Raw genomic sequence first — 12,440 nt, 5'->3', positions numbered from 1 at the left:
CTATCCTGTTTGACAGAACAGACAAGCCTACAAATCTCATGTTCTGCGAAGAGTCATGGACGTCCAACTTTTTATCACCTAGTGGTAGCTGCTCTTTCCATAGATGCTCGTGACAGAAGCTTCGCCATTTTCGAGATACTCGTTTACAAGCTCTGTGTAATACTAAAGTGCCCATTGTCAAAGTCGCTTATCTCAATGAATTTCCACATTTGTAGCCCTTATCTTCACTAGGGTGATTCCCCGTCTGTGTCTGCTGTGCTTACATATCTTTATTACTTCGTCATGTGCCCTCAATACCACCAAGCGGCATCCGACATCGCGGTGGTCAGTGTTCATAATGTTTTGGCCTGTTAGTGTATGAATCCTACTTAATGACTTGACAATTAATCAAGTAGGGGACTGATGACCACAGTAGTTAAGTCCCATAGTGCTCAGAGCCATTTGAATTAATCAAGTGAACCGAGTTAGCTTCGAAATATTATGAAAAATGAGCCATTACATTTTATGTTCTCGAGGTCATTTGCGGTAGTTGACCTGCTGTGCAGTGGCACTAGATTGTATCATGAGACTTCTTTATGTTTTGCAGTGGGTGGGTGCTGAAAGACACATCCAAACTATTCAAACTACGAAAATTACGCTGTAATTCATCTGTATTATAAGTGTAGTGTTTCCACTGTACAACTTCATTTACAACTGAAACAGATCTCTCTTGACTGGTAGTTCCACATCTCCGCAGCAGGTGAAGATGCTGACTCACCATCACACCTTGCCGATATTCTGATCTGACACCTTTTACACCAAGTGTCGACATACGGCAAACCTGAGCATGCACAATGGGATGTTCCACATATAACAATTACCTAAGCAAGGTTTCCAGATTCCATGAATATCTTTCATCAGCCGGAGTGGTTAGAAGTGCAACATGTTACTCCATATAGTCAACGTGTTACACCTCACCTGTCACATACAGCACCTAGAGATGCGATCTGTCATACATAAGCCATTTTCATATGATCTCAGCTTGAATTTGCATATGCAGAGAAAGACACAAAAGTAAGTGCTACTGCCACTTGTTGTCATCGAAAAATTTATGTCAACTCATTAGGTGTCAACTCATTAGGTGTCATTAAGCAACTGCATTATGAAATTCACTGATGGTTCCACACACTAGTAATAAAGGACAATAAAAGTGCTGTTCAAGTCTCATATTTCATTAGCTTTAATTTTTGAACTGTCTTCTGTCTACCAATAATCATGTCCTGTTTTGAGATTCAGATGCAGAGTCAGCCAACCATTAATAGTCCGTCCATTAGCGAATATGATTACATCATTTCATGCCTGAACCAAATTAAATCAATACAACTTTCCTATAGTTCCAGATCCCATTGAATGAGTCTAATGAGAATATTCATACACCTACCTGCTTGTGGCAAATACAAACTTCTCCAGTGAAAACGATGACTTTATCTTATTATACTTTAGACTGCTTCATAAAACATCTTAGAAGCACACACACACACACACACACACACTCACACACACACACACACACACACACACACACACACACACGCACGCACGCAGACGCGCCCACAAATACTGTGCCCCAGGAGGAATAGTCAATATTCAGGACTATGACAGGGTGTCTTGCAAATATGGACTCTAAAAGGCATAGCTGAAGAACTATGTTGTTTTGGTTCACACTACCATCTCTGTAAACGTGGAAAGCAAAGACCTTGCAGAAGAGATTTGTTTCATAGAATCCAAGCTGATGAAGTACTCATAGCTTTTAAGGGCGCATTTATATCCCATGTTTACTAGACACTTCTGCTTCCAGTGATCACTCCTGTCACGTCCTTCAGTTTTAACCGTTCCTCTTGGGTCACACTATATATTCGCTGGCGGGGAAAAAAACGCAAAATCAAGAAGCACTTGTGTGACATACAAGAAAGTTGGTAAATATGTTTCTACGTCTGAAATATGATGTCAATTCAAATATCGCGCCAGTCGCGTAAGAGTTGTGGTAGTAGCACCACTATCAGGGTACAAATCAGGTTTATTTTAAATACTCGTTGTAACGGTCGTGAACGTTAGCTACCTTTGAGACTGGACGTCGTGAGTTGATGCTAGCCAAGAATGCCTTTAAGGCGACAAAGATGCCATTATCATCCCTTCACTGAGTTTGAATGAGGTCGTATAATAGGGCTACAAGAAGTTGGAAGTTCCTTCAGCGATACTGCCAAAAGACTTGACTAGAATGTAGCCACTGTGCATGACTGCTGACAGTGGTGGTCACGAGAACGTACGGTTGCAAGAAGACTAGGCTCTGGATTTCCACATGGCACTACCGAGAGGGAAGACCACTGTGTGTAGTGTATGGCTCTGGGCACTGTACTGCGGCAGCAATATGAGCAGCAGGTGGCACCACATAGACACAACAAACTATTACAAAGCGGTTATTTTAAGGACGGCTCTGATCCAGAAACCCTGTAGTGTAAATTCCACTGACCACAGCCCACCAATATTTGCGACTTCAGTGATGTCATGTGAGAGCTCATGGAGGGCAACGTGGATGTCTGTTGTGTTTCATGATGAAAAATGGTTCTCCCTCGGTGCTAGGATTCCAGTTGAGGACCTGCTATCAATCTGTTTGTGTGCTAAACGCGCTGGACTTACACTTGGAGTTATGGTTTGGGATGTGATTTTGTATGTCAGCAGGAGCACTCTCGTGCTTATCCCATGCATCCTAACAGCAAATTTGTACGTCAATTGGGTGATTCGACCTGTTGTGCTGCCATTAAAGAACAGCATTTCAGAGGGTGTTTTCCAGCAGGATAACGCTCGCACATAACCGTTGCTGTAACCCAACATACACTACAGAGTGTCGACAAGGTGTTTTGCACTGTTTGATCACCAGATCCAATCGAAGACATATAGGACATCACGGGACGACAACTCCAGCATCATTTACAATCAACATTAATTGTCCCCGTATTGACTGACAAAATGTAACAGGCATAGAACTCCGTCCCACAAACTGACATCAGGCTCTTGTACAACACAATGCAACCACGTTTGCATATTTGCACTCAACATTCTGGTAGTAACAGTAGTTATTAATGTATCAGCATTTGACATTTGCAGTGGCTTATTTCGTTCTTGCATGTACCTGTGATCTTGTAATGTTAATCACTTAAATATGTTACCTAAACAAATGTATTTCTGAAATTTCATTACTCTACATTAATTATTTTTAGTGCTGCAATTCTTTTCACCCATTAGTTTGTATCTCCTAGTTATGTTACAGTGCAGTAGTCTTAACACAGTGCAATCCATAGACTTGTAATGTGCTATAGAATTCTTTCGACCATCACAATTTTTAACTGTATGTAAAAGTTTTTGCTTTTATTTTTTTTTCAGATCTGAGAGGATCTCGACAGTGCCCAATATGTTTGAAGGTTTTTGCTTTGACCACATCCATATCACGTCACATTTACTGTGCACATGGAAGTGCTGAAGCTGAACCTGAGACATGTCCAATCTGTGGAAAGGTGTTCAAAAACAGGTATAACATGTGGGTTCATCGAAGCAGGTCCCATCGTGGAACCTGGAAGACATTGACTCCTGATACTGAGAATTACTTTTAACCTGCTTGTTCTTAGACAGTCCCTGCCAGATCATTAGTTCACGTTTCAGAATAAGTATCCAGCAATGTTTTTCATATTACACAACAATTTACTGGAGCACTTAAGAAAACCAAACAAAATTCTAAAGTGTATAGTTAATTGTACCTATCAATTCCATTACCTAACAGTCAGATTTCGAAGCAATCCACTTAACTTATATTGTGTCCTGGTATAAGTACTCTTACAAAATAATATCAGTATATTTAGGTTAATTGTATTATCAACTGTGTCCTTGCAACTTTAGTCCTTAACGAAGATTATCACAACATACTCTGATTAATTCTGACATTACTGTGTGTTGTACAAACATGAAAGATAAAAATAAAATATTAAAATATAATTTCCCCTGTTTTTAATGTAATACTTAGTTAATTTGATGCAATCTGTATTAGACTGCTGTCATTTGAGTTCAAGCTTCATTCACGGTTTGTGTTTCATAAATCTCATTATGTAGCAGAATCTTTGGGATGCAGAATGAATGAAGTTATTGTTATGCTGCTGCATGCACTGAATCATGAAGACTGAATTTATATAGAATTTAGCTGCAATTGCAATTTACTCTGAAATGAGGCATTCATTGCAATGTATTTAAAATTATTCAAGAACAGCAAGTAAAGCATTAATTTTAGGTTGATGTCCTCAATGATTGTTGATTGTAGTCATTCTGTTATTTGCTAGAAAGTCCTAGATTTTATTATCTTACACATATGTGGAACTGCTGGTTTATGAATTAAATCCCATATCCAGTTTTAGTAATTCTTTCATTTATTCATATTTTATTGACCATATAACATTTAAAGCATATGTTCAACTAAAACATTTATATTTATTTATGTACAACACGAATATGTAATAAAAATGGGGGTTATTATTTTTAAAAAAAGGCAGTTGATATCCGTTTGACCTATGGCAGTGCCATCTAGTGGGCCAACCATAGGGCCATCTGGTTTCCCCCTTCAAGGTAGACAAATTTCGTTCTTTGTAGTTTTTTCGTTTTACGCTTATTTCGTGAGATATTTGGCCTGGTCACGATCAACGGACCACCCTGTGTATATAAATAGAGAGATGGAGACATGTTATGTATTTCGACATCTGTAGCCTGCATAGTTCTAACAGCCTAGGAACTAACCATATTGGAGTTAGCGATATCCACACTGGCCTCATTTGGTTTAGATGTAATGCTAATCGAATACACAACCAGTGGACTGGGCTCAGTAATAGTGCCTTGATGTATCTCCATCTGACCAACAGTATTCAACAATCCTGGAGGAAAAGCATGATGTCAGACAAAGACTGTAAATTTATTTTTTAAACACATAAATAAAGACTTTTACCTACAACCCAATTCATCATTGCTTGTGGTGCTAGTTCAGCCATCACAAACCAGCCACCTCCCTCAAGAGTAATAATAATCTCCATCAAGAGGGTTGAAGTATTATCCCATATCAGTGATGACAGAATTCTGCCATCTGTAACAACACCAAAAATCATTAGATCATGCCAATACACAAACAAAAACATATACAGGTAAAATGTTTTGGATATATACATGCACTGTCGTCTTCCAGACAAAGGTATCTGCTTCCCTTGTCAGCATCGCCAAATTGATAATGGCTGAGAGTCAGTCTAAAACAGAAGGAAATTCAGCTAGAGCAGTTATACCCCTGGGGGCAGAGTGGATTAAGAGGAAGGAAGCACACACAACTGCATTTCGTTGGTGGAGACAAATCCTATCAATCCACCGAGTGGGGTAACTTCCACCGTTTACAACCAATAGCCAGGGAGGAGCTGGAGGATGCTACCGATGCATCTGGCCAATAGGGTAACAGCCCACAAAAATTATATCAGTAAGGAACATGTTTCTCGGAAAAACATCTGAGTCAAAAATTATAAGTGTCTTGGAAGACATCTGGTAGCCATCAGAGTGAAAAATTATAGTGATAAGCAACATGTCTTCAGAAAAATGTGTGACAACCATATATATACGAAATGGAAGATTGTTAACAATTAATGGTGTGTTTTATTGCATTATTTTACAACGTTATAAATTTGAGCACTGATCTGATAATCAGGAAGCAACAATTTTTTATTTAAATAAAAAAATATGGTTGCTGTAAGGATCTTGAACTGCGCATGTGTCAGGGTAGCGTCTTAAAATCATTTGTACATGTTGATATTATTGTGCTCACTGCTGCAGCCACCAGTGAGATGTGTGCCCAAACAGTGAGGCACACAGTGGACTAGCTCCATGTCACTCGACACCAGGTGCCACCTGGTGATCTCAGCATTGGCCTGCTGTATCATATAAAGCTCCCACCACTGCAGACTGTGGCTCCTTTATGTGCAAAAGAGTCAGACATCCATTGCGAGATACTGGCGCATATGAACAGCTCCGCCCCTGATGACAGCTGGCACATTCGTACAGCAGCTGCAGCAGCTGTGAAAGTACATGATTTAATCATATATATATATATATATATATATATATATATATATATATATACGCTTGCTTTAGTTGTCCTTTGCACTTTGGTAATCTCAGTTAACACAACCGTGTCATGGTCACTGATACCAGTTTCGATGTGGACATGCTCAGAGAGATAAGGTCTATTTCTTGCCATTAAATTCAATGAGTGGGGATCCTAAGTATCTGTTCTACATGGTTTTCAGAGGAGGCATTTAGTAAAGTTTCACAGGATGTCTCACCAATAACAAAACAGTAATTTTCCCAATTAATTGTTAGATGATTAAAATCTCCACCAATGATGATCTGGATTGGATGGAGGGTCACTTGGTGATTAAAGTCTCCACCTTCTGTGCACCCCACACACATTTAGCTACCTGAATAGCAGACTCTGATGTGTAATGCACACCTGGCCCATTTATGGGGACCCTACAGTTCTTAATCCTATGGCAACAGTCCAAGAAGTCGCAGATTAGCTTGTCACAGAACTTTCGAAGTCTCTGGTTCAGTCCTTCCACTCGACTCAAACCAAAGGGTCACAATCATTTCTGGGGACAAAGCTGCAAATTGGGAGCTTCGTTGAAACTCATAATGCCCAAGGCTTGTCTTCTCAACCTTCTCTGCCAGTTGCTGGGATGGCCCAACAACGGCCTCGGAACCCTGATGACAGGCATCATTTGTACCAGTGTGTGCCACAATATGCAGCTGGTTGCACAGTGTTCCCTCAATGGCTGCTGGAAAAGCCTCTTCAACATGTTGAATGATGTCCCCAGGAATATACACTGATTGCAATAGTGATCTTTCCTGTCCCTTGCTGCTGCTTCCCTAAGGGGCATCATCATTTGCTGTACATTTGAACTGCGAATGATTAATAGGCCCCTAATCATTTGCATTTGCCTGCTCCTGACACTGGACAAAACAGGTTTCCCTAAAACAGGTGAAGTTAGTCCCACAGGCTCAGTTTCAGTTTCAGTGGAAGGCAGCACCTCAAACTTGCTGGTTAGGGAGATCGGTACAAGACCCTGAGTCCTCCCTGGTCCCCATCCACACTTTAAAGAACGCCTAGATCTACCACTGATACGCCACTTGCAGTCAAGTGGATGAGTAATGACAGATCCTGTAATTTCTGCAGAGGAGACATGGTCCACGGGAGAAGATAGTACTTGAGGCACCTCTGGTACAGGTATCACAGGTACATGACTCTCAGGTGCTCCTCCTACACAGTGATTCGCAGCAGCTGCCTATCATTTGACAGTAGTCAGGGCTATTTCCAGCTGCTTACGAACGTTTACCAGCTCATCCCGTATTCAAGAACAGCATTCACACATACCATGCTCGAAAACAGCATTCATAGTGCGGCTGCATTTTGGCTAGGGGAGTGTTTATAAGGCATTGAACAAATAACCTTAAATTAAGTGCGCTGATTATCTTTTAATCTGTTGAGCAAAAAATCTGCTGATTCCCTATAAAAATCAAAGCAAATGCACAAAACGAGATTTCTATTAAATCAACACAAAAACCTGTGGTGGAAAACTACTATTTCCTAAAAAGTTATGAGGTTAATTATAGCTGTTAGCAAATTCAAAAGCAGAGTTAATTTACGATGTAGGCAGATAATTTATAAGGCTACTCGTCTTTAAGGCAAAACTAGATGTAACACAACATGTTACTCAGAAGATCTCCTACAGTAACTAAATCACAAACGCCGATTCGCTACAAATTGCTAGTAGATTATGCAAAGGACAATTGTAGCTTCTGAAAAAAAACGCACGTTTACTTGCGTTGATAGACTATGAAGTTCAGGGGTAAAGTATTCTTTGACAGAACTTCCAAGACGCTACTCCAGGCGGGTGTAAAATAACGGAAAATACTGAATGTGAAAATGAAGATTTGGCCCTGCCTGACTACCCCCTGAAGGAGTTCTCAGGATCTCTTAGTGATGATATTATCTCTTCCTTCTTGCTCTTTAACATATAAATTACAACATAAACATACATGAATAATTAAGGGAACTAGTAACTACAAATGGTAAATGCTGTTTCTGCTTATACATTTATTGGGGATTAAAACCCCTTTATATATTATAAATGTTTATATATCAATGTCCAAAATACGTAAAGAGACACAAATGAATTTCCTAACTAATATTACTGATCAGTTGCCCAAATCTGCCCCTTTTTATGGCTACGCGATCTAATACAAGTAACGCGAGATGACTGATATCATCTACGTACCAAACGCTAGAAGACAATACTTTCAAAGATGATCTACAGTGGTGTGCAACCTCAGTGGAAATAAAACTTATGTGATCACACCTATTTAGCTTTATAGCCCTAATAAGCCGAAACAATTTGCAATATCACCGTATGTACTGTATCCGATGCATCAGAGCGATGGTTCTCGTACACGTCTGACCGATGGAAGAATTCCAGCCACAAAATAAAAAACTCTTTCAAACACTAGGACGGCAGAAGGCGGTCCTCTGACTAGTATGATCTAATACTGTCTTCTCCTCTCTGTATTCTACACACAAGAAACGCGAGCTCCCAGCCACAAGGCCAGAATTCAGATAACGTCTCTACATGAGTATAGACAGAACAAGTGCTCTCAATCACTGGATGCTGTGTACACAACGACGACTCCCTACCCGGAGGCGAAGTCCATAACCGTATAAGTTCACAACAGTAGAGTGCATAACGGTTCTAACTATAAAAATCTCCTGAGAGCAAAGACAGCAAGTCTGTCTGTACCAGCAAAAGCTGATACTAAGCGTCTCTCAAACACAGACATTCAAAATGGAAGACCTCATTCTCTCCACCGCTGGCTTCCCAGCAAAGCTCGGCTCCCCTCCCTCATAACTGTAGAAGGCGAATCATATGCTCGAAACCACACAATATTCTCCCTCTCTACAGATTCTTCCACACATCGACCAACAATAATTTAGTCTTTTGTCGTCCAGCGCGGAAAGTTTGCGAGGAAATACCTATCCCGGTTAATTAGGAATTCATACAATGGGACGCTTCTAAGAGAAAAAATCCTCTGAAATAACCCAGCCTGCATGATCTCTGAAGTAACGCTTCCTTGCTCCTCTCTGCTGCGTCCAAGATTTTCAGAGTTTCCGGTTATCCTTCGGGTCTAGCTACAATATCGGCCAGCCGCCACTCTATTGTGCTTCAGCGCTCAGGTGCCCCGACCGTCCGGCTAGGGCTACTTCCTCTGTTAAGCAGGACCAACACATCTGTGCAGGCTTTTCCACCCAGCTATTTCATTTCCACTGGCGTTCCAACCTTTACTAGTATAGGCAATCATTCATTATGCCGTTTTGATATAAAGACACTCCATCAACTTTCATGCAATAAGCGTTAACAACTATTTACAAGGTGTACGTGACAATGTCAGTCTTCTTTAAATATTCATATACAGGGTGTTAGAAAAAGGTACGGCCAAACTTTCAGTAAACACTCCTCACACACAAAGAAAGAAAATATGTTATGTGGACATGTGTCTGGAAACGCTTGCTTTCCATGTTAGAGCTCATTTTATTACTTCTCTTCAAATCACATTAATCATGGAATGGAAACACACAGCAACAGAACGTACCAGCGTGACTTCAAACACTTTGTTACAGGAAATGTTCAAAATGTCCTCCGTTAGCGAGGATACATGCATCCACCCTCCGTCGCATGGAATCCCTGATGCAGTGCTCCCTGCCGCCGTTGGATAAGCAGCTGAGCAGCAAGTCGTATACTCCTAGCTCACTCATTTGTTACATAGTTTAACTCTTAATTTCTTTGCGTGTTTTTGGTTCTTGCATTGTTTAATTCATAAATTTCGGGCGTATTATAGTATTTGAGAGTGTAGCATCGTGTTTTAGTACCTGAATAGTGTAATTTCGCTTAGTCTCCTTCCGCCGCCGAGCAGTGTCAGCAGTGCGCAAGTAGCAGCATTACTGCATTTACTAGGCAATCTTGTATTTTAATAACAGTTTAAATTTTGTCGATTTGTTTGCGCTCTCTGTAGATTAGTTCAGACGTTCTTAGCAAAACAGTTTTTAGCATGGATAGGGACTGCAACTGCTGTGTTCGGATGCAGGCTGAGTTGGCATCCCTTCGCTCCCAGCTTCAGGCAGTGTTGGCTTCGGTCACACAGCTTGAGGCTGTTGCCAATGGGCATCACTGTGGGGGTCGGGATGGGGGTTTGTCGGGGACGGCCAGCTCGTCCCACGCATCCCCTGATCGGACTACGACTGTGGTTGCCCAGGATACTGTCCGCATTGAGGCTGATCCCTCACCTGTGGTAGAGTGGGAGGTCGTTTCAAGGTGTGGCAGGGGGCGAAAGACATTCCGGAGGGCTGAACGGAAAGCCTCTCCAGTTTGTCTGACGAACCGGTTTCAGGCTCTGTCTCAGGCTGATACTGATCTTCGGCCTGACATGGCTGCTTGTCCTGTTCCAGAGGTTGCCCCTCAGTCTGCAAGATCCGGGCAGTCGCAGAGGGTGGGCTTACTGGTAGTTGGGAGCTCCAACGTCAGGCGCGTAATGGGGCCCCTTAGGGAAATGGCAGCAAGAGAGGGGAAGAAATCCAATGTGCACTCCGTGTGCATACCGGGGGGAGTCATTCCAGATGTGGAAAGGGTCCTTCCGGATGCCATGAAGGGTACAGGGTGCACCCATCTGCAGGTGGTCGCTCATGTCGGCACCAATGATGTGTGTCGCTATGGATCGGAGGAAATCCTCTCTGGCTTCCGGCGGCTATCTGATTTGGTGAAGACTGCCAGTCTCGCTAGCGGGATGAAAGCAGAGCTCACCATCTGCAGCATCGTCGACAGGACTGACTGCGGACCTTTGGTACAGAGCCGAGTGGAGGGTCTGAATCAGAGGCTGAGACGGTTCTGCGACCGTGTGGGCTGCAGATTCCTCGACTTGCGCCATAGGGTGGTGGGGTTTCGGGTTCCGCTGGATAGGTCAGGAGTCCACTACACGCAACAAGCGGCTACACGGGTAGCAGGGGTTGTGTGGCGTGGGCTGGGCGGTTTTTTAGGTTAGATGGCCTTGGGCAAGTACAGAAAGGGCAACAGCCTCAACGGGTGCGGGGCAAAGTCAGGACATGCGGGGACCAAGCAGCAATCGGTATTGTAATTGTCAACTGTCGAAGCTGCGTTGGTAAAGTACCGGAACTTCAAGCGCTGATAGAAAGCACCGAAGCTGAAATCGTTATAGGTACAGAAAGCTGGCTTAAGCCAGAGATAAATTCTGCCGAAATTTTTACAAAGGTACACACGGTGTTTAGAAAGGATAGATTGCATGCAACCGGTGGTGGAGTGTTCATCGCTGTTAGTAGTAGTTTATCCTGTAGTGAAGTAGAAGTGGATAGTTCCTGTGAATTATTATGGGTGGAGGTTACACTAAACAACCGAACTAGGTTAATAATTGGCTCCTTTTACCGACCTCCCGACTCAGCAGCATTAGTGGCAGAACAACTGAGAGAAAATTTGGAATACATTTCACATAAATTTTCTCAGCATGTTATAGTCTTAGGTGGAGATTTCAATTTACCAGATATAGACTGGGACACTCAGATGTTTAGGACGGGTGGTAGGGACAGAGCATCGAGTGACATTATACTGAGTGCACTATCCGAAAATTACCTCGAGCAATTAAACAGAGAACCGACTCGTGGAGATAACATCTTGGACCTACTGATAACAAACAGACCCGAACTTTTCGAATCTGTATGTACAGAACAGGGAATCAGTGATCATAAGGCCGTTGCAGCATCCCTGAATATGGAAGTTAATAGGAATATAAAAAAAGGGAGGAAGGTTTATCTGTTTAGCAAGAGTAATAGAAGGCAGATTTCAGACTACCTAACAGATCAAAACGAAAATTTCTGTTCCGACACTGACAATGTTGAGTGTTTATGGAAAAAGTTCAAGGCAATCGTAAAATGCGTTTTAGACAGGTACGTGCCGAGTAAAACTGTGAGGGACGGGAAAAACCCACCGTGGTACAACAACAAAGTTAGGAAACTACTGCGAAAGCAAAGAGAGCTCCACTCCAAGTTTAAACGCAGCCAAAACCTCTCAGACAAACTGAAGCTAAACGATGTCAAAGTTAGCGTAAGGAGGGCTATGCGTGAAGCGTTCATTGAATTCGAAAGTAAAATTCTATGTACCGACTTGACAGAAAACCCTAGGAAGTTCTGGTCTTACGTTAAATCAGTAAGTGGCTCGAAACAGCATATCCAGACACTACGGGATGATGATGGCATTGAAACAGAGGATGACACGCGT

General features: G+C 42.1%; 1 long non-coding RNA gene across 1 annotated transcript; it reads right to left on the bottom strand.

The window, feature by feature from the left end:
• Positions 1-4,636: 4,636 nt before the first annotated feature.
• LOC126456673 (uncharacterized) lies at positions 4,637-5,098 on the bottom strand. The gene is made up of 3 exons (XR_007585373.1): positions 5,025-5,098; positions 4,816-4,949; positions 4,637-4,731 (listed from the first exon to the last, which is right to left on the bottom strand). It is a non-coding gene; the product is annotated as an uncharacterized LOC126456673 (long non-coding RNA).
• Between the last annotated feature and the right edge of the window lie 7,342 nt (positions 5,099-12,440).

This window comes from Schistocerca serialis, chromosome 2 (assembly GCF_023864345.2).
Source record: "Schistocerca serialis cubense isolate TAMUIC-IGC-003099 chromosome 2, iqSchSeri2.2, whole genome shotgun sequence".
Taxonomy (NCBI): Eukaryota; Metazoa; Arthropoda; class Insecta; order Orthoptera; family Acrididae; genus Schistocerca; species Schistocerca serialis.
Note: the sequence above shows the minus strand (reverse complement) of the source record. Positions and strands in the feature narration are given on the sequence as shown.